The sequence below is a fragment of the Diceros bicornis genome, chromosome 37 (genome assembly GCF_020826845.1).
Source record: "Diceros bicornis minor isolate mBicDic1 chromosome 37, mDicBic1.mat.cur, whole genome shotgun sequence".
In the NCBI taxonomy this organism is placed as follows: domain Eukaryota; kingdom Metazoa; phylum Chordata; class Mammalia; order Perissodactyla; family Rhinocerotidae; genus Diceros; species Diceros bicornis.
The window spans coordinates 9,132,864-9,157,380 of NC_080776.1; the positions used below are offsets into that span (position 1 = coordinate 9,132,864).

The window sequence follows — 24,517 nt, forward strand, 5'->3', positions numbered from 1 at the left end:
CTGGGACTGTGGTCATGAACTGGAGTTCTGTAGTGGTTATGTGCAGAGGGTAGACGGAGCCCTTTGAACTGAAATGAACAGGTCGAGGAGTGATATGAACCAGGAAGGCACGAGGAAGGAGGTGACTGGGGAGCTAAGTTTAAAGTGGACAAAGGTTGAGAAAGGAGAGAACTGGATTGGTACTAGAATGGCAGATGCAAGTGTAGAAGCTGCTAGATGTTAGAGAACCACTGTCTAATTCTGTGGTGATACCGGCAACCACAGACTTCTTCCAAAGGAAATGGCCTCGGGGAGGATGACAGAGGTTTAGCAGTTTGGAAGCTAAACTCCCCTTAGGGGAAAAAAGATGTCACTTCTCAGGGAGTGAAAGCAAAATCATAGACATTAAGGAAAAGGTGCATTTTTGTTATTAAGAAATCAAAATTTGGTGATTAAGAGTTTATCTAGTGGAACACTGAGAGGAGGCAGGGATGAAGGGATAGTGCACTGTCAACAGACGGAGACTGGAAAGCCCAGTGCTGGTTTAGTTGGTGAAGTTTTAGGAAGTGAGCCAAAGAGATTCTGGTGGGATCTGTCTTCCTAATGACTATTAACAAATAACTCACCCAACTCTACCCCAGGCATTTTTCCAAGTGCTGAGATTCTCTGTGATGAGACCAGTGCCCTCATGGGGTTGTAAGCTCCTTTGGGGAAGAGGGAGGACAAGAGAGTAAACAAATCAATAAAGAGCTATTTTATTGCCCTGGGAGGAGCAGCTGGTCCAGGGTTGGGGCAGGGGGAGGTCCCTTGATTCGCATATGCTCTCCAGGCACTTGTGTGGTTGTCAGTGATTGACAGGAGGAGTAGGCAGGCCTTAGGCTGGGCTGGTGAACAGACTGGTTACTATGTGCATGTACTGGGCAGCAGTCAAAAATGAGGAGCTGTGGGGACTGGGGATCAGACAGGTCTTTGAAGAGGACCTTGAAGGTCAGACTAAGGGCCCTGGTTCCTCCGAGGGGCCATGGTGGGCTCTCGAGCAGGCATGGGGTGAAGGTGGCCTCCAAGGGACAATGTTCAGGTTATGCTGTGTGTGCAGGAGGATGGATTGGACAGGAGAGGTGGAGAGAGCCTCAGGTGACAAAGGGTCGGGTGTGGCAGTGTCTGAGCCGTCCTCCAGAGAAAGCTGGACTGGGAGTTGAGGATGAGGGAGAAAATGACTCTGAGGGTTTGAAGGTCCAAGCTGAGCACAGTTTCTGTGCACCTGTATCCTCTGCGTTTGTCGGAGTTCCTGCTGCCTCCCCTGGGGCCTTCCCTGTTGTGCTCGTGTTTCCCAGACTTGGTGGGCAGGTCACAAGGCACTCGGAGATGCTTAAAAAGATCGTTCCATGTGGGCTCAGCTCCAAGAAACCAAGTAAGCCAAGAAACCAGAACTCTGTAAACTTCCCTTGCTTGGTTTAACCTCTAGAAATGTGAGAGAACCAGTGAATGCCCCAAAGGTGAGGACTAAGAATTTCTCATTGTTTCTCAGGGGCAGTTTCCTGGGAGGTTTTACTTGGGATTATCTCTAGCGCATTAACTACCCAAGAAATTCTAGATCGCCCTAGGAGGTGGAGGAGGAAGCAGGAGAAAGCCAGGAATCTGTGGCCTTTGAAAGGAGAGGCCAGGGCTAGGATTTAGGGGACCCCCTGGCTCCAGCCCTTCATTCCCAGCTATCTAGAGTCACAGGGACCTGGGCTGTCCCATGGGAAATATATTAGCCCTTCCCACTACGTGTGCGTTAATCAAGAGGTATGAGTTACTAAAGAGCGGAGAGCTGCATATCTATAAAATCCAGGTACCCCTATTGAGAAAGATGCGTTTCAGTGACCCACTTTGTATCAGTTCATATTCGTTTGGTTGCCACTCACACTGGCTTAAACTATAAAGTAGCTTTATTGGTTTGTATAATTGAAAAGTCTAATAGTTGGGTGCTCTTCAGGTATGGTTTGCTCTAGGGACTCATGAGATCATCAAAGCTACAGTTTTGTTTGTCTGTGGTTCTCTTGGCTCTGCTGTCTTGCAGAGGTTAGGTGACTGGCATGGGTTAATTGCCCATCCCTGAACCCATCATAGTGGCCATAGGCACACACTGATTAGCTTAGACCTCTGCACGCTCACCTCTAAAGCTGGGGTCGGGTCCCTTCCACCTAAACCAGGTGGCTACCACACAGAGGAAGGAGTGGAATTGATATAAGAGCAGCTGACCATAATGTCCCCTGCGTTGAGGGGGGTTTTGACACCCTCCGTTGTCAAAAACTGCGTATCACACATAAAAAATAATAAAATCGGCTTAGGGAAGCATTGTAGGATTTAAGGGGATGGAGTGGGAATTGGGACATGTGAAAATCAGGCTGGTTCACAAATGCCACTTCCTTTCTCTTTCTTAACTAAAATAATGTCGAGTGCCAGAAAAATGAAATGTGAACATATGTCAAATTTGTATGTAAATTTATATTAAATTGATATCTTTCACAAATGTCGACCTTGAGAATGAGATCAGCTATCTATTCTGTAGCTGTTATTGTGGATTCCCTGGGTTAGTGACCCTTCTTGTGCCCCCTAATGCCCCCTACACATATTCGTCATTTCATGTATCATGTTTTTTTGTTTTAAAGTTACAATTTTTTGTGTGTGTGGTGAGAACTTTTAAAATCTACTTGCTTAGCAACTTTCAAATATATAATACAGTATTATTATTATTTTTTTTTTTTGTGAGGAAGATCGGCACTGAGCTAACATCTGCCAATTCTCCTCCTTTTTTGCTGAGGAAGACTGGCCCTGGGCTAACATCCATGCCCATCTTCCTCCACTTTATATGGGACACCGCCACAGCATGGCTTGACAAGAGGTGCGTCGGTGTATGCCGGGGATCCCAACCGGCGAACCCCGGGCCACCACAGCGGAGCGCACGCACTTAACCGCTTGCGCCACCGGGCCGGCCCCGATACAGTATTATTAATTATAGTCATTATGCTGTACATGACATCCCCAGGACTTATTAACTGGAAGTTTGTACTTTTTTACCACCTTCACCCATTTTGCCCACCCTCCACCTCCCACCTCTGGCAACCACCAATCTGTTCTCTGTATCTATGAGTTTGGTATTGTTTTTAGATTCCACATATAAATGAGATCATTCGGTATTTGTCTTTCTGTGTCTGACTTTTGCCACTTAGCATAATGCCCTCAAGGTCCACCCGTGTTGTTGTAAATGGCAAGATTTCCTTCTTTTTTATGGCTAATATTCCTTTGTATATACACCACATTTTCTTTATCCATTCATCCATCGATGGACACTTAGGTTGCTTCCATATCTTGGCTATTGTAAAGAATGCTGCAATGAACATGGGGGTGCATATATCTTTTCAAGTTAGTGTTTTCATTTTCTTTGGATAAATACCCAGAAGTAGTATTGGTACTACTACCATATGGTAGTTCTATTTTTAATTTTTGAGGAACCCCCATACTGTTTTCCATAGTGACTGCACTAATTTATAGTCCCACCTACAGTGCGCAAGAGTTCCCTTTTCTCCACATCCTCGCCAACACCTGTTATTTCTTGTCTTTTTGATGACAGCCATTCTAACAGGTGTGAAGTGATAGCTCGTTGTGAGTTTGATTTGCATTCCCCTGATGGTTAGTGATGTTGAGCACCTTTTCATGTACCTGTTGGCCATCTGTGTGTCTTCTTTGGAAAAATGTTTATTCAGATCCTCTGCCCATTTTTCAATCTCATTGCTTGTTTTTTTTGCTGTTGAGTTGTATGTGTTCTTTATGTATTTTGGATATTAACCCTTATCAGATATATGATTTGCAAATATTTTCTCCCATTCAGTAGGTTGCCTTTCATTTTGTGATGACTTCCTTTGCTGTGCAGAAGCTTTTTAGTTTGATGTAGTCCCACTTGTTTATATTTGCTTTTGTTGCCTATGCTTTTGATATCAAATCCAAAAAATCATTGCCAAGATTGATGTCAAGGAGCTTACCTCGTATTCTTTCTTCTAGGAGTTTTATGTTTCAGGACTTATGTTCAAATCTTTAATCCATTTTGAATTAATTTTTGTATATGGTGTAAAATAGTGGTCCAGTTTCATTCCTTTGCATGTGGCTGTCCAGTTTTCCCAACACTATTTATTGAAAAGATTGTCCTTTCCCCATTGTGTGTTTTTGGTTCCTTTGTCATAAATTAATTGACCATAAATGAGTGGGTTTATTTCTGGGCTGTCTATTCTGTTCCATTGATCTATATGTCTGTTTTTATGCCAATACCATACCGTTTTGATTACTAGCTTCGTAGTATAGTTTGAAATCAGGAAGCATGTCAGCTCCAGCTTTGTTCTTTCTCAAGATTGCTGAGGTCTTTTGGCTGTTTGAGGTCTTTTGTAATTCCATACAAATTTTAGGATTGTTTGTTCTATTTCTGTGAAAAATGCTATTGGAATTTTAATAGGGGTTGTGTTGAATCTGTAGATTGCTTTGGGTAGTATGGACATTTTAGCAACATTAATTCTTCCAATCCATGAGTATGGAATATGTTTCCATTTATTTATGTCATCTTCAATTTCTTTCTTTCTTTCTTTTTTTTTTTTGGTGAGGAAGGTCAGCCCTGAGCTAACATCTGAAGCCAATCCTCCTCTTTTTTGCTGAGGAAGACTGGCCCTGGGCTAACATCCGTGTCCATCTTCCTCTACTTTACATGGGATGTGGCCACAGCATGGCTTGACAAGCCGTGCATTGATGTGCGCCCGGGATCCAAACCAGCGAACTCCGGGCTGCCGAAGCAGAGTGCATGCACTTAACCAAGCGCTGCGCCACTTGGCCAGCCCCCAGTTTCCTTCTTTAATGTCATAGTGTTCAGTGTACAGGTCTTTCATCTCTTTGGTTAAATTTATTTCCAGGTATTTTATTCTTTTATGCAATTATAAATGGGATTGTTTTCTTAATTTCTCTTTGTGATGGTTCATTATTAGTGTATAGAAATGCAACTGATATTTGTATATTGATTTTGTATCCTGCAAGTTTACTGAATTCTTTTATTAGTTCTAACAGTTTTTTAGTGGCGTCTTTAGGGTTTTCTATATATAATAACATGTCATTTGCAAATAGTGACAGTTTTACTTCTTCCTTTCTGATTTGGATGCTGTTTATTTCTTTTTTCTTTCCTAATTGGTCTGGCTTGGATTTCCAATACTATGTTGAATAAAAGTGGTGAGAGTGGGCGTCCTTGTCTTGTTCTTGATCTTAGAGGAAAAGCCTTCGGCTTTTCACCATTGATTATGTTAGCTGTAGGCTTGTCATATATGGCCTTTATTATGTTGAGGTATGTTCCCGCTATACCCACTTTTATGATAGTTTTTATCATAAATGAATGTTGAATTTTGTCAAATCCTTTTTCTGCATCTATTGAGATGAGCATGTGATTTTTTTTTTTTTGTGTGAGGAAGTTTAGCCCTGAGCTAACATCCATTGCCAATCCTCCTCTTTTTGCTGGAGAAGATGGGCCCTGGGCTAACATCCATGCCCATCTTCCTCTATTTTATATGTGGGATGCCTGCCACAGCATGGCTTGACAAGTGGTGCAAAGGTCCATGCTGGGGATCCAAACCTGTGATCCCTGGGCCACCAAAGCAGAGCACGTGAACTTAACCACTACACCATGGGGCCAGCGATCATGTGATTTTTATACTTCCTTTTGTTAATGTGGTGTATCACATTGATTGATTTGTTGATGTTGAACCATCCTTGCATCCCTGGAATAAATCCGACTTCTTCACGCCATATGATCCTTTTAATGTATTGTTGAATTCGGTTTGCTAATAATTTGCTGAGGATTTTTGCATCTATATTCATCAGGGATATTGGCCTATGATTTTCTTTTCTTGTAGTGTCCTTGTCTGGTTTTAGCATAAGGAAAATGCTGGCTCTATAAAATGAGCTTGGAAGTATTCCCTCTTCTTCTGTTTTTTTGGTAGAGTTTGAGAGGGATTGGTATTAATTCTTCTTTAAGTGTTTAGTAGAATTCACCAATGAAGCCATCTGGTCCTCAACTTTTGTTTGTTGGTAGGTTTTTTATTACTGATTCAATCTCCTTACCAGCAATTGGTCTGTTCAGATTTTCTATTTCTTCATGATTCAGTCTTGGTAGGTTGTACCCTTTTAGGAATTTATCCATTTCTTCTAGGTTGTCCCATTTGTTGGCGTGTAATTTTTCATAGTAGTCTCTTATGATTTTTTGTATTTCTGTGGTATCAGTTGTAACGTCTCCTCTTTCATTTCTGATGTTATTTATCTGAGTCCTCTTCTCTTTTTTTCTTGGTGAGTCTAGCTAAAGGTTTGTCTATTTTGTTTATTTTTTTTAAAAATCCAGCTGTTGGTTTCATTGATCTTTTCTGTTGTCTTTTTAGTCTCTATTGTACTTATTTCCACTGTGATCATTGTGATTTCCTTCCTTCTGTTAACTGTGGGGCTAGTTTTTTCTTCTTTTTCTAGTTCCTTGAGGTGTAAAGCTAGGTTGTTTATTTGAGATCTTTCTTGTTTTTTTTTTTTTTTTTTTTTTTTTTTGTGAGGAAGAACAGCCCTGAGCTAACATCCAATGCCAATCCTCCTCTTTTTGCTGAGGAAGATTGGCCCTGGGCTAACATCTGTGCCCATCTTCCTGCACTTTATATGAGATGCCACCACAGGATGGCTTGACAAGTGGTGCATCAGTGCGCACCCGGGATCCGAACCTGCGAATCTGGGCTGCTGAAGTGGAGCACATGCTGTGCCACTGGGCTGGCCCCCTTTCTTATTTCTTAATGTAGGCCTTTATTGCTGTGAGCTTCCCCCTTAGAACTGCTTTTGCTGCATCCCATAAGTTTTGGCTTTTACCACTCTTTGCATCCTTTCCCTGAAGCCTCCACTCCAACTCTCCACCTGGACATCAGCATCAAAGGCCAGATGATCCATGACCTTCTGAACCTGGCAGGCTTTGTTCTGCCCAACGCAGAGGATGTCATTTCCAGCTCCAACAGCTCCAGCAGATCCACCACCAGGTCAGCCTCCTTGCTTGTCTGTGGCTCGGCTGGCAGCATGGACAGCCCCATCGTGACTCTGGGAAGGAATGGTGCCTGGGTGCTCCCCCCTGCTTGTTCTCCCTTGCTACTCGCTCTGCCCTTACAGTCTACCCATGCACCACTGCCACATCAGTGCCCCCAAAAGCATGTTTGGTCATATTGCTCCCCTGCTCAGGAATCCCCAGAGGGCCTGGAGAATCAGCTTTAAACTCCTCCTGGGGACATTTGAAGCCCCAGCCTCCTTTTCCCAGGCACCCCTCCCTTTAAGTTTTGGTATGTTGTATTTCCATTTTCATTTGTCTTTAGGTATTTTTTTATTTCTCTTTTGATTTCTTCTTAGACCCAGTGGTTGTTCTCTAGCATGATGTTTAATCTCCACATCTTCGTGAATTTTCCATTTTTCTTCTTATAATTGATTTCTAGTTTCATACCATTGTGGTGAGAAAAGATGCTTGATATGATTTCAGTTTTCTTAAGTTTATTAAGACTTGTTTTCTGGCCTAACATGATTTATCCTGGAGAATATTGCATGTGTGCTTGAGAAGAATGTGTATTCTGTTGCTTTTGGATGGAATGTTCTATATAGATATAACTGTTAAGTCTGTCTGGTCTAATGTATCTTTTAAGGCTAGTGTTTCCTTATTGATTTTCTGTCTGGATGATCTACCCATTGATGAAGTGGGGTATTAAAGTCCCCTACTATTATTGTATTGCTGTCTATTTCTGTCTTTAGGTCTGTTAATATTTGCTTTATATATTTAGGTGCACATGTTTCTTATCATCGCCTGTTTGTATGGCTTAGAGACTGGGTTGTGAAGCTCTGAGGGCTGGGCGTATGTCTTTCCCACCTCTGTGCCCCCCAGCACCAGGCATAGTCCTGGGCACAGGGGAGATTCTCTGTACTGTTTGATAAATGAATAAATTTCATGTACCAGCCGAAGGGCTGTGAGTGGTACGGAGCAGTGGCTACATCTGGTGGTAAACTTCTTTGTGAGAATCTTCTCAGCTCCCTGACCTGTCTTGTTTGACCTAAAATAGAGTGAAGACACAGTGAGGGAGGTGAGCAGATTGATTAAGCCTGGCCCTTCAGGTCTCAGCTTTTCAGGTTCAGAAACTCAATTTTGTCAGCACATTCAGCATGGGTAGACTATGGGGACTGACCCACATTGGTCAAACCCAGAGAAACAAATTGTGGACTGGAGTGCCCACATGTTTATTTACTGAGGAAGTTAGTCCTCCTGGAGATCACACTACTCCATCACATAGAAACTCCCTATTCTAGTTATCTATTGCGGCATAACAAAGTATCTCAAGACATAGTGGCTTTAAACAACATTTTGTTATACTCATGATTTTATGGGTCAGGAATTTGGGCAGTGCACACCAGAAATGGCTTATCTCTGCTTCACAGTGGGTTGGGGCTGCAGTTTGAATGGCTGAAGATGGCTGGGATGGCTCGAGTGCGGCCATGTGTCTGGGCCTCAGGTCTGGCTCTTGGCTGGCTTCCTCAGTTTTTCTCCATGTCACGTCTGCTGGGGCTGGAATTTCCAAGATGGCTTCTTCAGTTGCATGCTTGGTGCCTGGACTGGTTTGGCCAGAACAGCTGAGTCTCTGTCTGTCTCCATGTAGTTAGCTTGGGCTTCCTCACAGCATGGTGGTCAGACTTCTTACAGGGTGCTGGCTCCCCTAGAGTGAATGTCCCAGGAGACAGAAAGTAGAAGTTGCCAGTTTCTTTAGGCCTGGGCCTGGAAACTGGCACAGCATCATTTCCACTGTTTTCTACCCATCAGAGCAGTTATGAGCCCACCCAGATTCTAGGAGAGATGTAGACCTCACCTCTTAATGGGAGGGATGTCAAAGAATCCGTGTCCGTCTTTAATCTGCCACATCCTTTTCCTAGGACCCAGGTACCCAGGGAGAGAGAAAGTAGTAACTATATTAGTGGACTGCTTGTTGTGTAGGGACCCCAGAACTAAAGGAGTAGAACTGTATGGAAGGGAATTTCATCTCGGCCTTGGAGAAACCTGGTTGAATGTGCTTCTCTGGTGTCTGTCCATTAGATTAATTATCTCTCGAGAGATGTAAATGCTGCCAAACTCTTGCTATTTGGCTCGCTCTTCTGGATTTTCTAATGGCCACTCCCATTCTGTTAGCACATTCTTTCTTCACTTTGGCTAATACCATTGATTAGATGGATTTTCTTCCCCTAGTACTCGTGTTGCTATTAAGCCTTCCAAAGATTATCCTCCAGTTACCTTGACTTGACTTGAGTATTTTTTGATCTCATCTGGCAGATAGTTACAGGTTGCCCTTAAGGCTATGGCAGAATTGGGTGTACTGCCTTTAAGCCTCAGGGATGGAAAATTTGAAACTAGGTATTAGGTCAAAAATGTGAATCGTACCAACCAAGCAAGCACTGCCAGAATTTTTATCTTACAAATAAAATTCTGTGGTCAAAGAGATATTCTAGAATATTCAAGATAGCAATATTTCTTTTTGGGAAAGATTAAAATGACTTACATGTCCCAGTAGGAGACTAATTAAATAAATTATAGTACATTCTATATGATGGAATTTTATTTTATTTTATTTATTTATTTATTTATTTTTCCCCCAAAGCCCCAGTAGATAGTTGTATGTCATAGCTGCACATTCTTCTAGTTGCTGTATGTGGGACGCGGCCCCAGCATGGCTGGAGAAGCGGTGCGTCGGTGTGCGCCCGGGATCCAAACCCGAGCCACCAGCAGCAGAGCACATGCACTTAACCACTAAGCCACGGGGGCGGCCCTGATGGAATTTTATGCAACCATTAAAAAGAACAAGGGCAGGGCCGGCCCCGTGGCTTAGCGTTAAGTGCGTGCGCTCTGCTGCTGGCGGCCCGGGTTCGGATCCTGGGCGCGCACCGACGCACTGCTCCTCCGGCCATGCTGAGGCCGCGTCCCACATACAGCAGCTAGAAGGATGTGCAGCTATGACATACAACTATCTACTGCGGCTTTGGGGGGAAAATAAATAAATAAATAAAGTCTTTAAAAAAATAAAATAAAATAAAGAACAGAGGCAGATCTATGTGTCTTAATATGAATTGCTTGCTAAAAGACAGGAAGAAAGTAAGGTGCAAAACTATATAATATGCCATCATTTGTGGATAAGGAATGAGTGTGAGGTACATATGCATATATATGTTTGTATGGGAATAAAATATCTCTGGGAGGACACAGAAGAAACTGGTAATGATAGTTGCCTCTAGGGGCGACTATGGGTCTAGGGGTCTTGGAGTCTGGAGGTGAGAGTTGGGAAGAAGACTTGTTTTTTTATTGTGATAACACTGGTTTATAACATTATATAAATTTCAGGTGTACATCATTTTACTTCTATTTCTGCATAGATTACATCATGTTCACTACCCAAAGACTAATTACAGTCCATCACCACACACATGTGCCTAATCATCCCTTTTGCCCTTGGAAGACTTACTTTTTATTGCAGGACTGCTATGGACTTCCACCAGAGTTTCCTCTGGCTTCACCCTGCCTGGGCATGGTTCACCATCTTTCGGGTCTTTTTGTACCCTTTTGCGCTGTTAACAGTGTGCATTTATGTATTACTTTTTATGATTTTAAAAAACAACAGCGAGAGAATTGAGAGCAGGAAATAAAGGGATGGCTGACCAAGTGCTTCCTGGTCCAGCATAATATCTTGAGGTCTTCTGATTGCCCTTCGTCTTGTGCCCCTGTTGGGCTCTGGATCCTCACTTTTGATGTCCGCCTCTGCGTCTACATCCTCTTTTCAGTTCTGCTGATCATCCACTCCTTATTCTTGGAATACGCTCATTGTTCCACTCCAGCCCAGCTTGGCTTGTAGGCAGAGGTGTGCTCAGCATACTGAAGTTTGCCTCTGGGTGTGGGGGGTGTGGATGAGGGGTGGGCAGTGCTTTTGTTTTCCTGATGGCCTCTCTGAGGGCATCCTAGGCCATGCCTTTTCTTGGATCACTCTTAGCTCTTCCTCCACCCATAGCGCATTGTTTCTCTGAGTGCAAAATCCGAGGGAGATTCTACTGTCCAGCTGTCTGCTGCATATCTTTGTAACTTATGATGGTTCTACCTTCTTGCATAAAAACTGACATTTTTATGACTATTGAAGTAATGGCTGCACACATGCGCAAAAATGTTTTTTTTTGCAGCTTTGTTTGTAAAATAAAAAATTCAGAAACATGTTAAACGCCCGTCAACAGGATAAATAAATCATGATGTATTCATACAGTGGAATACTATACAACAGTCATAATGAATGCACAAGCTTTTTATGTATCAATATAAAACTCAAAAGCCAACCCTGGTGGTCAGGGGTTAAGATTCAGCGCTCTCACCACCATGGCCCGGGTCGTTTCTGGTCAGGGAACCATGCCATCCGTCTGTCGGTTGTCATACTGTGGTGGCTGTGTGTTGCTGTGATGCTGAGAGCTATGCCACCACTTTTTCAAGTACCACCAGGGTCACTCATGGTGGACAGGTTTCAGCAGAGCTTCCAGACTAGACAGAGTAGGAAGAAGGACCTGGCCACACACTTCTGAAAAAATTGGCTGTGAAAACCCTATGAATAGAGTGGAGCATCATCTGATATAGTGCAGGAAGGTGAGAGGATGGTGCAAAAAAGACCGGGCAGGGTTCCACTCTGCTGAACACAGGGTCGCTAGGAGTCGAAATTCACTTGGCAGCACTAACAACAAAATAAAACTCAAAACCAAAGTGGAGTATAGAATGATATATACAGTAGAATACTATGTCTATAAATTAAAAACCACACAAACATACTATAAGCTATCATTGGATACATTATAAACATGTACATAAAGGATACACTTCAAATTGAGGATAGTAGTTGCTCTGGGGAGGGAGGGTAACGGAAAGGGTAAGAAGGGGACTTCGTATCTAAAATGTTTTCATTTTAGAAAAAGATTTGAAGCAACTATGACAAATACTAACAGTTCTTAATTCTAGTGGGTGTTTATAATGTTATTTTCTTTACTTATCCACATTAAAATATTCTTAATGAAACATACAAGTAATCCTGCTCATCATGAGTCCAAACGGTGCTCTTGGCTTGGTCTGGTCTTGGAGGAGATCACTCAAGGCAAGGTTTGGAGCAAGGAGAACCTGAGAATGCTGTTAATTATTTAGCACCTTCTGCCACTGGGAAATGTGAATTCCACTTGTATGAGGGGGTTGGGGCTGAACTCCTCATGACACTTTGACAGCACTGAGACATGGCTATCCCAGCTGGATATCTCTTCACCTTTGACCCCTAATGGGTCTTCTTTGTGGCCTCTGTCAGTGTGGGCAAGAGAGTGGCCTGTGCCTGGAGTTACAGCTCTACTTCTGTTTATCCACCTGACGGCTGCCAGCTTTTAGGGGCAGGTTTGTTGACACCATGAACAGTGCTCGGTGTTTGAGAGGTCACTTTTGTCCTCAGGGCTGTTTACTTGCTGTTTAATGTTGTATTGCTGTGCTGAGAGCCTCCCTAAGGAGCCCGCTTATCAGTAAACTAAACAGGCTGCTGAGTGGGAGGATGGAACATCGCAACACAATATCAAATTTTTTTTTTTGTGGTGGGGGGAATTTTAGGTGGTTTTAATGTTCTTTTTTTTCCCATGTAACAGCTTTATTAAGATATAACCACATACGCATAATTCACCCATTGAACAATTAAATGGTTTTTAGTATATTCACAGAGTTGTGCAACCATCACCACATCAATTTTATAATATTTTCATCACCCCAGAAAGAAACCTTGTACTCTTCAGCAGTCACCCCGCCATTCCTGCATCAGCCCCTGGCAACCACTCATCTACCTTCTGTTTCTATGGATTTGCCTATGGACATTTTATATAAATGGACTCATTCAATCTGTGATCTGTTGTGAAAGGCTGCTTTCACTTAGCATGATATTTTCAAGATTCATCCATGGCATAGCATGTATCAGTATTTTGTTCTTTTTAATGGCTGAATACTATTCCATTGTAGGGATATACCACAATTTTGTTCATCCATTCCTCTGTTGATGGCTGTTTCGGTTGTTTCCACTTTTTGGCTCAGTATTACTTTTTCAGTTTTCAAGGTACACACAGCTGTCAGAGATAAGCACAGCTGGACATTAGTTAAAGTGGTGAAAGTAGATTTTATTCAGTAACTGCTGACAGTAAAGAGACGAACTCCACTCTCATTTGTGCAGAGCTGACTGGGCGTTTTAAAGGGAGAATGGGGAAGTGGGTTAAGGGCATGGTGGGGGCTTGAGCAGGGTCAGGGAAGTGAAAAATTAGGAAAAGCAGGAAGCAGGGGTTAGTCCATGTGAAACCCATGTGGGTTACCTTATTGACGTTAGGCTCCTACCCACCCCCAGAGACTGAGAGACAGGGGCCCTATCTTCAGATGTTGGCTGGAACAAACAGGAAATTCTTCTGGCAGTCACTTTAAGAGGGGCTTCATCCTAGGAATGATGGCCATCCTAGGGATGCTACCATGAGCTGTTAGAAGCTCTGTTCGTGTGTTCAAATCTTTGTAGGCCAAGGTTGAGGTCTAGTCGAGAAAAGACCTGAGAAGAGAAGAGCCTGACTAGAATTTGGCTAAGGAGAGAATCTATCATACCCAAAGCTGAGTTTCCTAAATTCGTTTAGGTTCCCAACTTTTTAAAAATCGGAAAGCTATGGCACTTGTCTATAGCAAAAAATGAGTTTGTGCACAACATGTTGCATAGGATTTCAGTTCTCCATCCCCTCCACCCCCTAGCCTGTCTGCACACCCAAGTTACCACCTCTTCCCTTCTCATCACGTCAGAATGCAGGAGGTGATGAGAGACTGTCATGACAGCCTCCCGGGTGAGATAGGGTGGTAAGTGAGAGGTGGCCTCGTAGCAGCTCCTGACAGGCCTCCCCATTCTTTCATGTTCCAGTATGATCACAAAGTGTTGTGCCAAAACTCATAAGTTTTGAGCTCTTGAGCTGTGGCTCAAGTCTTTGCATGCATGGATATGTGCAAGGTTGCCCTATTACTCCACCCTGACCTTTCACATATCCAACCAAAAATTCTCAGGGCGTAGATCACCCTATCAGATAGATATTCTAATTTACTAATGGGAGCTTGTACCAAACCTGTTTTGTTTGTCTTAGATAACATTGGATGAGAGTCACCACAACCATGATTCTCTGTACGTAGATTAGGCCTATTTGGAGTATAGACTGCAGCCAGTCTCCCCATCTGGAGGGCAACTAGAGGTATCAGCAACCATGTATACCCTGCCTCAGCCGGGCCGTGGAAGTCCTAGGCAGTGCCATCATCTGTTACCACCCATGCTAAAGAGTTCAGAACAGCCTGTGACAAATGAACAAAAGAGGCCAGCAGTAACAGGATGAACCTAAAGAGACCAAATCAGTGTCCAGAAAGTTAATCTTGTCCTGTCATCTTTAGTGGAGGCTGATCCTTTCTGAAGTCAACAGCTCTTGGGGAGTTTCTAAGAGTTTTTAGATTCAGATTCTCTTTGGCCAGTGGTCAAGTTTAGAGTGGTGGCGGCAGTTTGGGTTAAATAGGCCAGGTGAGCTGGAGACAAGAGCTGAGAGAGAGGGATTAATAGTCTCGCCCTCCGCCCCCAGCTTCCAGGGGTTGACCCGAGTCTCACAAGCCAGAGGTGTTCCTCTCCTTCCACAGCCGTGTGACCAGTGTGACCAGTCCCTCCAGCAGTCACTTCACTCTTTGTCCCAATCCTACCTTTTTTTTTTTATTTTTGTAAGATCAGCCCTGAGCTAACATCCATGCCAATCCTCCTCTTTTTGCTGAGGAAGACTGGCCCTGGGCTAACATCCGTGCCCATCTTCCCCCACTTTATGTGGGATGCCGCCACAGCATGGCCTGACAAGTGGTGCGTCGGTGCGCACCCGGGATCGGAACCCTGGGCCGCCAGCAGCGGAGCACACTCACTTAGCCGCTACACCACGGGGCTGGCCCTGCCCCAGTCCTCCTGTGTCTTATCTTCACGTGAGCCCTGCTTTCTCCTGAAGTGTCTCAATTGTTTCTTCCTTGTATATCTCTTACCATCCTAGAATATCTTCCATCCCTGACATGTGGGCCACATCAGGACCATCTTAGGAGTTGTTACCTCACATTCATGATCATTATCATCGACAGCCACGATTGCCCAAGAATCGCCAGCATAGCCAGTGGCAATAGAAGCTCCACATTTGAGTGGTTCTCTTCCTGACTCTTCTTGCTACTGCAAATTCCAGTAGCCTGATTTCCCAAGGGGTAGGTGTAGGAAAAAAAATGGTAGTTAATTATGTGGTTTGGGTCTCTTACAGCCTATCTGGCCCTCTTTCCACCTTCCCAATATCATAATTAAAAATTCTGTTTAAATGGGATGTACCCTTCTGATGAATTGCCACATTTATAGTCCAGACTGACTTTCTTCAGTGTGTGATCCACTGGGAGCTGAACCTTGGTTGTCCAGTTATCTTTTTCAGTTTCTTCTTTAAGAGTCCATTCCGTCTTTCAATGGTACCTGCTGCCTGGAGATGATACAGGGCATGGAAGGTCCAGCAAATGTCCCAAGTAGCTGTCCATTGCTGGGAACTTTTTACTACAAAGGTGACACCGTTGTCTGATTGAATACTCTTGGGAATCCAAATATATAGCACAGTTCATCTAAGGGTCCTTGAATAGTGTGCCCCCTATCTGCTGTGGGGATGGAGATGGCCGTGCCATACCTTGAAAAGGTGTCTACTGCAGTCAATGCCCAGTGGTCCCCTTGAGGCGATGGTAGGGGACCTGTACAGTCTATTTGTTAGGACAGGTCAGCTCCAGTACCCCTTGCTGTGTGCCCAAAAGTTTCCTTTATCACTGGACTGGGTAGCTGGCAGTCTGGGCATATTTGCAAGGCTTCCTTGGCTTGCAAGACTTCCTTGGAGTCACTGGGCCTTGTTTTGGGGCCCATCTTGAATTGTAGATGGATTACCATGCCCTATGCAATGGTGTATCCAGATGGCTATGGTCCTTAAATGGGCACCACAGTTCTCATCAACTTGTTGATGCCATTGATGTTCATACAAGGAGACCTTTTCCGTGGGCATCCACCTGGGTCACAAGCAGGGGGTGTGGGTCTTGTGTGATCTGCTGCTATAATGTTCATCGCCAAAGAGGCTGAGACTTGATCATCCAGACATTCCACTGCCAGGCACCAGCCCACATGGTCACGAATCAGTGAAAATGTAACCAGGTGCATTTGGGGAGGTCTTTTCCAGGGCAAGTACCACAACTCACAATTCTGCCTATGGAACAGAGTTCTCTTTTCCATGCATAGTTTTAAACAGTTTTCTTTGGGGCTGCACAGTAGCAGCAGCCCAGTACCTCTTATGGCCTTCAACTTAGCCGATCCATCCATGAACCAGGCCCAGGCATTGTCAAGAACCTCAATGTACCGAAGCCCCCAAGAACCCTGAGGTGTTAGCATAAACCCTGCATCTGAATCAGCACATCTGGAGGGCAACTAACCACTCAAGGTTTTGCTTACTTCTTTCTTGGACATACCACTTCCACGTAATAAGGGATGCTTGGAGGCAATACCCACCTTGTTGATGTTCTGATTCCTGACCCACCTCATGATAGGGACGTCAGAGTATAGCAACACTTTGCTTTGTCAGTCTCCCAGTGTCCACCAGTGCCCAATAGTAAGCCAGTAATTGTCTGTCAATGGGGCACTCTGGGTGGTGATGTCAGGCAAGCGCCATGTCCAAAACCCTAGTGAACCATTGCCTAGTGGCCACATAATTTTGCCACAGGCTCCAGTCTGCATGGTTGTTAGTCACTGACACATGTAGCTCAAAAGGCTCATGTGGGCTGACTGGCGGGAAGGGCAGTCTGTACAGTCTGTTGGATAGTTTTCTTAAGCACATTTGTCTGTACTCGTTCTTTGATCAAGACCTGTCTTCCCTTCCACCCCTTCCTTTTCCCCGGAATCCTACACTACTTTATTGATACCACGTGACTGAGCTGAGAGAACTAGGTAGACTCCTGGTTGTCCACTCAACCCATTACCACTGTGTTAATCGTGGCATTTCCCCATTGGGAACATCCCTTATAATCTGGAGAAGTATTACACGTACTTAACACATCCATTCCCAAAATACATTCAGCAGTATCTATTACAACCACTTGAGTGTGTATTGGCTCAAAAAGGCTCACCCACTGTGATCATTAATTTTGTACGTCAGCTTAGCTAGGCTATGGCGTTTGGTCAAACACCAGTCTAGATATTGCTGTGAAGGTATTTTTTGAATATGATCAACATTTAAATCATTAGATTTTGAGAAAAGCAGTTTACCCTCCATAATGTGAGTGGGCCTCATCCAATCAGTTGAAAGTCTTAAGTGAAAAGACTTAAAGTCCCCAGAAGAGGAAAGAATTCTGCCTCCAGACTGCCTTCAGACTCAAGACTGCAACGTCGGCTCCTGCTGGAATTTAAAGACTTTTGGTTCGCCCTGCCAGTTTCAGACTTGCCAGCCCCAGCAACTGCATGAGCCAATTGCTTAAAATAAATCTCTCTCTATATACATACATCCCATTGGTTCTGTTTCTCTGAAGAGGCCTGACTAGTACATCCGCAAAATTACATCAGTCCATTGTCCAATTTGAGAGTGACTTCCAAATCCAGTTAAAGTAATTTTTCAACCATACTCATGAGTATTTCTTGGCACCATAATGACTTGTGCCCCAGTGTCCAAAAGGCTGAAAAGGTGCGACAACCTTGGTTGTCATCAAGTCCCCAACACACCTTGACCAGTGTTTAAGAACCCTGGTCCTCTTTAGGGAAGGAAGGACTTGGGTCTCTGCCCTAGTCCTGTTCGTTCTCGGGTCTCGATCCTCTTGGCCTTCATCCTGTTTGTCCATGACCAATGCCAAAGCTGACAGGGGATTCTCCCCTGTTACAACCTGGATCTTTCAATTTTGTGGCCCTCTCACAGCTTGACGGTGAGAGAGAGTTTCCATGGGCAAACCATCAGTCTCCAATTTGGAGACCCCCTGGTGTAATAGCCAGGTCCATGTGGTCCTACATTCTGGACCCCTTCGTCATGCATTCTCCCTCTGTATTAGTTTGCTAGGGCTGCCATAGCAAAGTACTACAAACTGAACGGCTTAAACAACAGAAATTTATTGTGTCACAGTCTGGAGGCCAGAAACCCAAAATTACAATGTTGGCAGAATTGGTTCCTTCTGAGAGCTGTGAGGGGAGGGTCTGTTCCAGGCCTCTTTTCTTGCCTTGTAGACGACTGTCTTCATGTTCACACGGCATTCTCCCTGTGTGCATGTGCATCTATGTCCAAATTTCCTCTTTTTATGAGGACACCAGTCATATTGGATTTGGGCCCATCCTAATGACCTCATTTTAACTGGATTACTTCTGTAGAGACTTTGTCTCAAAATAAGGTCACATTCTGAGATACTGAAGGTTAGGACTTCAACATATGAATTTGGTGGGGACACAAGTCACCCCATGACACCCCCCTCCCTTAGCCTGAAGGGCATTTATCTTGGTCTGTGTCCAGGCTTCCATTCCGAGAAGTTTGTTGCCCAGAGCTAAATAATTTTCCAGAGTCTGTCTCTGGAGTGCAAGAGAAGGTTTAACTGTCCCCAAAAGCCTGATGGTGCCCATTGAACCAACTGCTCAATCCAACCCTGAGTGACTGTCTCATCATCTGGGCACTCATGTTTTCCACTATAAACCCAGGCTGGGGTTACAGTGGCCCTAAGGGAAGTTATAGTTCCCCCCTTGTCATCCATGGGTGCAGGGGACCCTTGTCCCCTTGCCACTAAACACATCAGCAACCTGGTCTGCTACTGCCTGCCAGGATCCTATTTTATCCCTTGCTAGTCAGCCTGTGGGGTCTCACTGTCTTTTGTCCTAAAGGATGCTGTGACCTTATCAGTTTTAGGGAGGAGAGGAGGGGGTTAAAACCCCAGGTAGTCAGACTGTCAGGAGCAGGGAGGCAAACCCTGGTAGGGTGGTCCCTTTTGCAGGTGCAACTTTTTAGTCAGGAACATCCTACTTTTTATTTGGCAAAAGACAGCCGTTTTTCTTTGACAGCCAGTGGAATTCACCAACATTGTTTCCAGAAACCACTTAACAAGGCAACTCTGAGCCTTGTTGGAGCTTACCAGTCACTCCTGCTGAAACCTTCAACTCGCTCATCAATAAGACATCATTATACAACAAAAACTTGGGACATCAGAGGAATTTTCCTAACACTTTAGGAACACTCACAGTTAGATGTTTCAATCCTGGTTACACCTTTGGGCAACAGTCTGTAGGAGGAATCTGCTCCCAGGCCTCTCGCAGAATCACTTTCCCTCTGGTGCTTTCTTCGCTGCAGTTCTTGCCCCAAACTATCAGTGTCTTTTTACAGAAACACGGATCAAAGGGTTTTAACAGGCACTTCAGGAGTTCGGCAGTGGGTGAAGTTCAGGGAATCCAGAGGTGGGGAAGGAGGGGCAGCGCAGGGATGGGGGGGGCAACTCCACCAGAAAGCACAGTTTTGCACTTATTTTCAGTTTTCAGTAGCCATTTATTGACAGAATAGATAGGACTGTGGGAGGGCACTGACTCCTCTGCATTACCAGCCTTGTCTCTCCTAACCTTCCCTGCACAATCCGCTGGTGGGAGGACGTTCCTTCCTCGACCCCGCCTTAGGGCAGAGCATGTGCTGCATCATAGGAATCTATTTAATGCCCCAGGTCTCTAAAGGGCAGTGTAATTTACCAGCCCCACGTTGGGCACCAAAGGTGTCCAGTTCACACATTACACAAGGCAACGCCAAGGCCAAATGAATTCTTCCAGTAGAGATAAAACGGGCCACGCTTGGATTTAGACAATTTATTACTTACATAGAGAGTGAAAAGAAGAATAAGCCAAAGGTGCCAGCTCCTGAAGATCCTTGTCCCACAATCACACAAGGACAAGCCTACTGTGGAAATTAATAAAAGAAAACTTAACTAAATTGGAAGTTTAGGGGAAGGCTTGTAGGGGGAGCTCTCACGCCTCATCATATATCATCAATTACCCTAAATAGGAAGAGAGGAGGCTTGCATCTTGGACACCAAGTAAACCTACTTTACTACTAAAGGAAGATTTCTCTCCCCACTTGGCAACAACCCAGCCAATGAGAAATGCCACAGCTCAGCCAATGAGAAGCCGTTGCTGCCTTGCACTGTTATTTTCCCCCAGTGGACTTTCATTTAGAACAGCCCCTCCCTACCCCCCCTTCTCTATAAAAGGAGCTCCCCTCCGTTCTTTTCTGGAGTTGCCTGTGGTTTGCCATAGCATGCACATCTGAAATTGCAATTCTTTTGGCTCTTCTGGAATAAACTCATTTTGAGATAAAATAACAGGCAAATTTACTTTTTAAGTTGACATATTTGGTGTCAGAAGTGGGATCCAAAGGAGGCGACCCCTGAGGGATGGCAACCCCCAGAATCGAGGGAGGTACCCGCCCCGAGCCCTTGTACTCATTATTTCTGTGAGCTGCTGCCTGCTTTCAGTTTGGTGAGTCTCCTCCTGGATTTCAAGCTGCACTTCCTTGGTGTTTTGAGCTTTCAGACTTTATTTGGGATCTGGAGAGGCTTGTCCTCTTGGGGGAGGGATTTTGTCATCCTGCTTCAAGGCACTGTCCTTCGTTACAAGGCATAATCCTTGGTGAATACTTAGTTATTTTTTCAAGGTAGCACAGTTCGTTTTGGGGCTCAGGCTTGCTGAAAATCCAGTTTTTCTTTGGTTTTCAGATTCCTTTTGGAATCAGAGCTGGGAATCCAGCAACTTTTGTTGTTAGATTCCTTGGGGGATCAGGGCTAGGACTCTAGCAACTTTCTTGGGTTTTCAGAGGAAATTTCAGAAGTGGGATCCCAGTCATCTAAATGTTCTAAGGGAAATATTAGGGACCTTCAGGGACCCTGGCTGGTTTATGTTTAAGAACTTTGGGCCCCCTACATGCACATTTTTAACCAAGTGGACCAAACAGGCCAAAAGCAGTCTGACATTGCAATGACCATTATGGGAAACTTTTGATCTCCCCAAACTAGCTTTTCTTTCTTTCTTTTTTTTTTTTTTGGTGAGGAAGATCAGCCCTGAACTAACATCCATGCTAATCCTCCTTATTTTGCTGAGGAAGACCGGCTCTGAGCTAACATCTATTGCCACTCCTCCTCCATTTTTTTCCCCCAAAGCCCCAGTAGATAGTTGTATGTCATAGTTGCACATCCTTCTAGTTGCTGTATGTGGGACGCGGCCTCAGCATGGCCGTAGAAGCGGTGTGTCGCTGCGCACCTGGGATCCGAACCCCGGCCGCCAGTAGCAGAGCACGCGCACTTAACCGCTAAGCCACGGGGCCGGCCTGTAAACTAGCTTTTCTTAAAACCAAATTAGAAGACTGCAGCTCTAAAATTAAGCAAAACAAATGGTATGTCAATTTTCATTGGTACCTGGAGGCTTCTGGATACACACAAAGCTCTAAAATTGCCTCACTGCAAGACACCTTGTATAAATGAACCAAAACAACTACTAAAAAACAGAGAGAGAACAAAATGGCTTCTGAAGCCTCATGTTCCCCTCCCCCTTCTTCTTTGTCTCAGGCACCATCTTGTTTGTCTTCCCAGACTCCTTTATCTCAGACCCCACCCCTGCAGCCATCTTGTGCCCAGGCTCTGCCCCCAACACCATCTTCCTCCTCCCCTCTACAAAAACCGGCCGTTTTAAAATCAGACTCTCTGAGGATTCAAAGGCTAAACCCCTAATTACTATTTGTAAGTAAACGGGAGCAAATAAACCACTAGAAGGAAAATTTAAATAACAGTTACCCTAGGGGCCAGCCCGGTGGCGTCGTGGTTAAGTTCCTGTGCTCCACTTTGGTGGGCCCAGAGTTTACAGGTTTGGATCCTGGGCACAGACCTACACACTGGTGGCTCATCAAGCCATGCTGTGGCGGTGTCCCGTATACAAAATAGAGGAAGATGGGCACAGATGTTAGCTCAGGGATAATCTTCCTCAAGCAAAAAGAGGAAGATTGGCAACAGATGTTAGCTCAGGGACAATCTTCCTCAACAACAAAATAAATAAATAAGTAAATAAAACTGTTTAAAAACAAAACAATTACCCTAGACTTTTGGTAATAGACAAAAATGACTCCAAAAACAGCTCTAAAAAGATCCTTACAGCATGCAAATAAAAATCTGTAGTGAAAGACTTTGGCCACCTGAGCAATAGCTTTACCTTAGTCCATCTGTCAGAAATACAATTTGGATCCCACTATTCTTTTGAGTTTTGTACCTGAGCATGGCTAAATGTTTTAAAATAAAAGCCATGAGATCTCTGTTTATGGCTAAATGTTTTAAAATAAAAGCCATGAGATCTCTGTTTATGGCTATGTGTCTATGTATGTATGTTATAGAGATATTTTTCTACCTCTGGATGGTATTGCTAGAATTGATTTGTAAAAAGCTCTATTTAATTGGCTTGAAATTAAGTGCCTATAAATTAAGTGTTCCTAAATCTCAGAAATATAATAGAAACTAACTTAAAGGCTTTTTAGGTTCACATGATCTAGGATTAATCTTTAATAAATAAAAGCTATCTTAGGGTCGTTGATGTAAATAAAAATAGACATGTCTTCAGAGTTGTTAGTATTGGGTGTAATGCAAATGTACAACTTTTTCTCAGCCTAGGTTTACTAGTCAAGTGGGCTCATACTGTCTCTGTTAAAATAAGTGTAAATAAGATCAAAGTTTATACCAAGTTAAGCTAAATAATGAATAGCCATTGAATACCTAAATCATTTTCCAAACAAGATAAAATACTAATTGCTGATAATAAATTAATTACTGAACACAGGTTTATTTACTTTTGGTTTCCTATTGCAGAGAAACTAAAGATAAGGTTGGGTCTGTTGGTAACCATGTCTTGTACCACATTGAAATACTGAGCTATTCAGAGGGCAGATACTCCTAGAAATTACGAAATGTATTTATACATCTGCCAATTCATGATTGCTTCCTTCTTAGTTTTTACCAGGAATTGGGGATTCTCAGGGTTAAGAATTCTGATATAAGTAACTAAAGCTACTAGAAATAAAAGGAAAACATCTCTGTATGCAAGGAAAGTAGGATGTGTGTTTCGGTAAAAGAAGGTTTATGGAAAGGATCTTGGGAAAAGAATTTTATGATTGATCAGGACTGGCTAAGATTGAAATGAATAAATTTTAATATCAAAATAAGCTGATGCAAAATGAAAATTTGTCTTTCTTTTCTGTTAAGAGGCGAAGGTTTTCTTGGCTATTGGTCTGCTGGTGAAACGGATTATGAAAGCTTCTTTGCTGTTAAGCAATATGCCTGAAAACAAAAAAACAGAGATTTTGTGTTTTATCAAAATAATTTCCTGTGTTGTTTCTGTCAAGTCTTTAATTACTTAAGAAAACTGAGTCTTGGTATTGAAGGAGTTACGTTTTGCTTACAACTGTATAACCTTTTGTATTTGCCTTTGAAAGCATCTTTGTAACTTTGGTCAAATAGACACAAGTATTATTTCATAATGATTTGTGATCCTGTTTAGTCAAGAGTCCAAACTTTTTGATATTTTTGACAAGCTTCCCAAAATATTCAAATTCTACATGACGTTTTTTTTGACCAGGGTGTAACTTTGGGATTTTCCAGGGAGCACCTGGGAAATCACGAAAGATTTATTCCCTCTCCTTATAAAAAGAGAGATGTTATACTAATTAGGCTTATTTGGTATGTCAAATTAATGAGAAGCATGGTTGAAAAAGCAATAATAAACCTTTTAAGGTTATATTGTATTGGTATATGTTACTAAAAAGTAGTCTAAAAGTTGTATAAAATTCCTAAACATCTGATATGTCTTAAAATAATGTCATTACCTGTAATCCTAGTTACTATCTAAAATGTATGTCACAAAAATACCAAAATTTCTTTGTCAATTGCATTTACCCATTGCCTTTTTTTTTTTTTTTAGATCTTTTGTCAGTTACAGACAGTTGTTGTTTTACTCTGATGCTTTTACAAATATGTTTCATTTTCAAATAGATTCATGAAAAAGACTTGGACAAGTACTCTGGAATACAAGTTTTGATAACTTTAAGATCATAACAGTGAACTGGGTAGAAGTTTCTGGAACTCAAGTGAAAGACTGATTGCTTTAATGTTTTGTTTTTCAGATGTAAAGGACTCCTTTTTTTCCTCTCTTTTAAGCTATCTATAACTTACAGCAATTTGGTAAAGTGTATCTTTGCAACGAGGTTGAGACATTTGTCTGTTTCTCTCTACTTGTTCCCTTAAGTATTCTTTTCATGACAGTATATGTATTTGCATGTGTTCAGTGAAGGTCTGTTCTCCTTGTAACAA

General features: G+C 43.2%; 1 protein-coding gene across 1 annotated transcript in view; it reads left to right on the forward strand.

The window, feature by feature from the left end:
• LOC131399036 (sterol 26-hydroxylase, mitochondrial) overlaps positions 1-24,517 on the forward strand; it is a 41,685-nt gene that overhangs the window by 931 nt on the left and 16,237 nt on the right. The window lies entirely within an intron of this gene.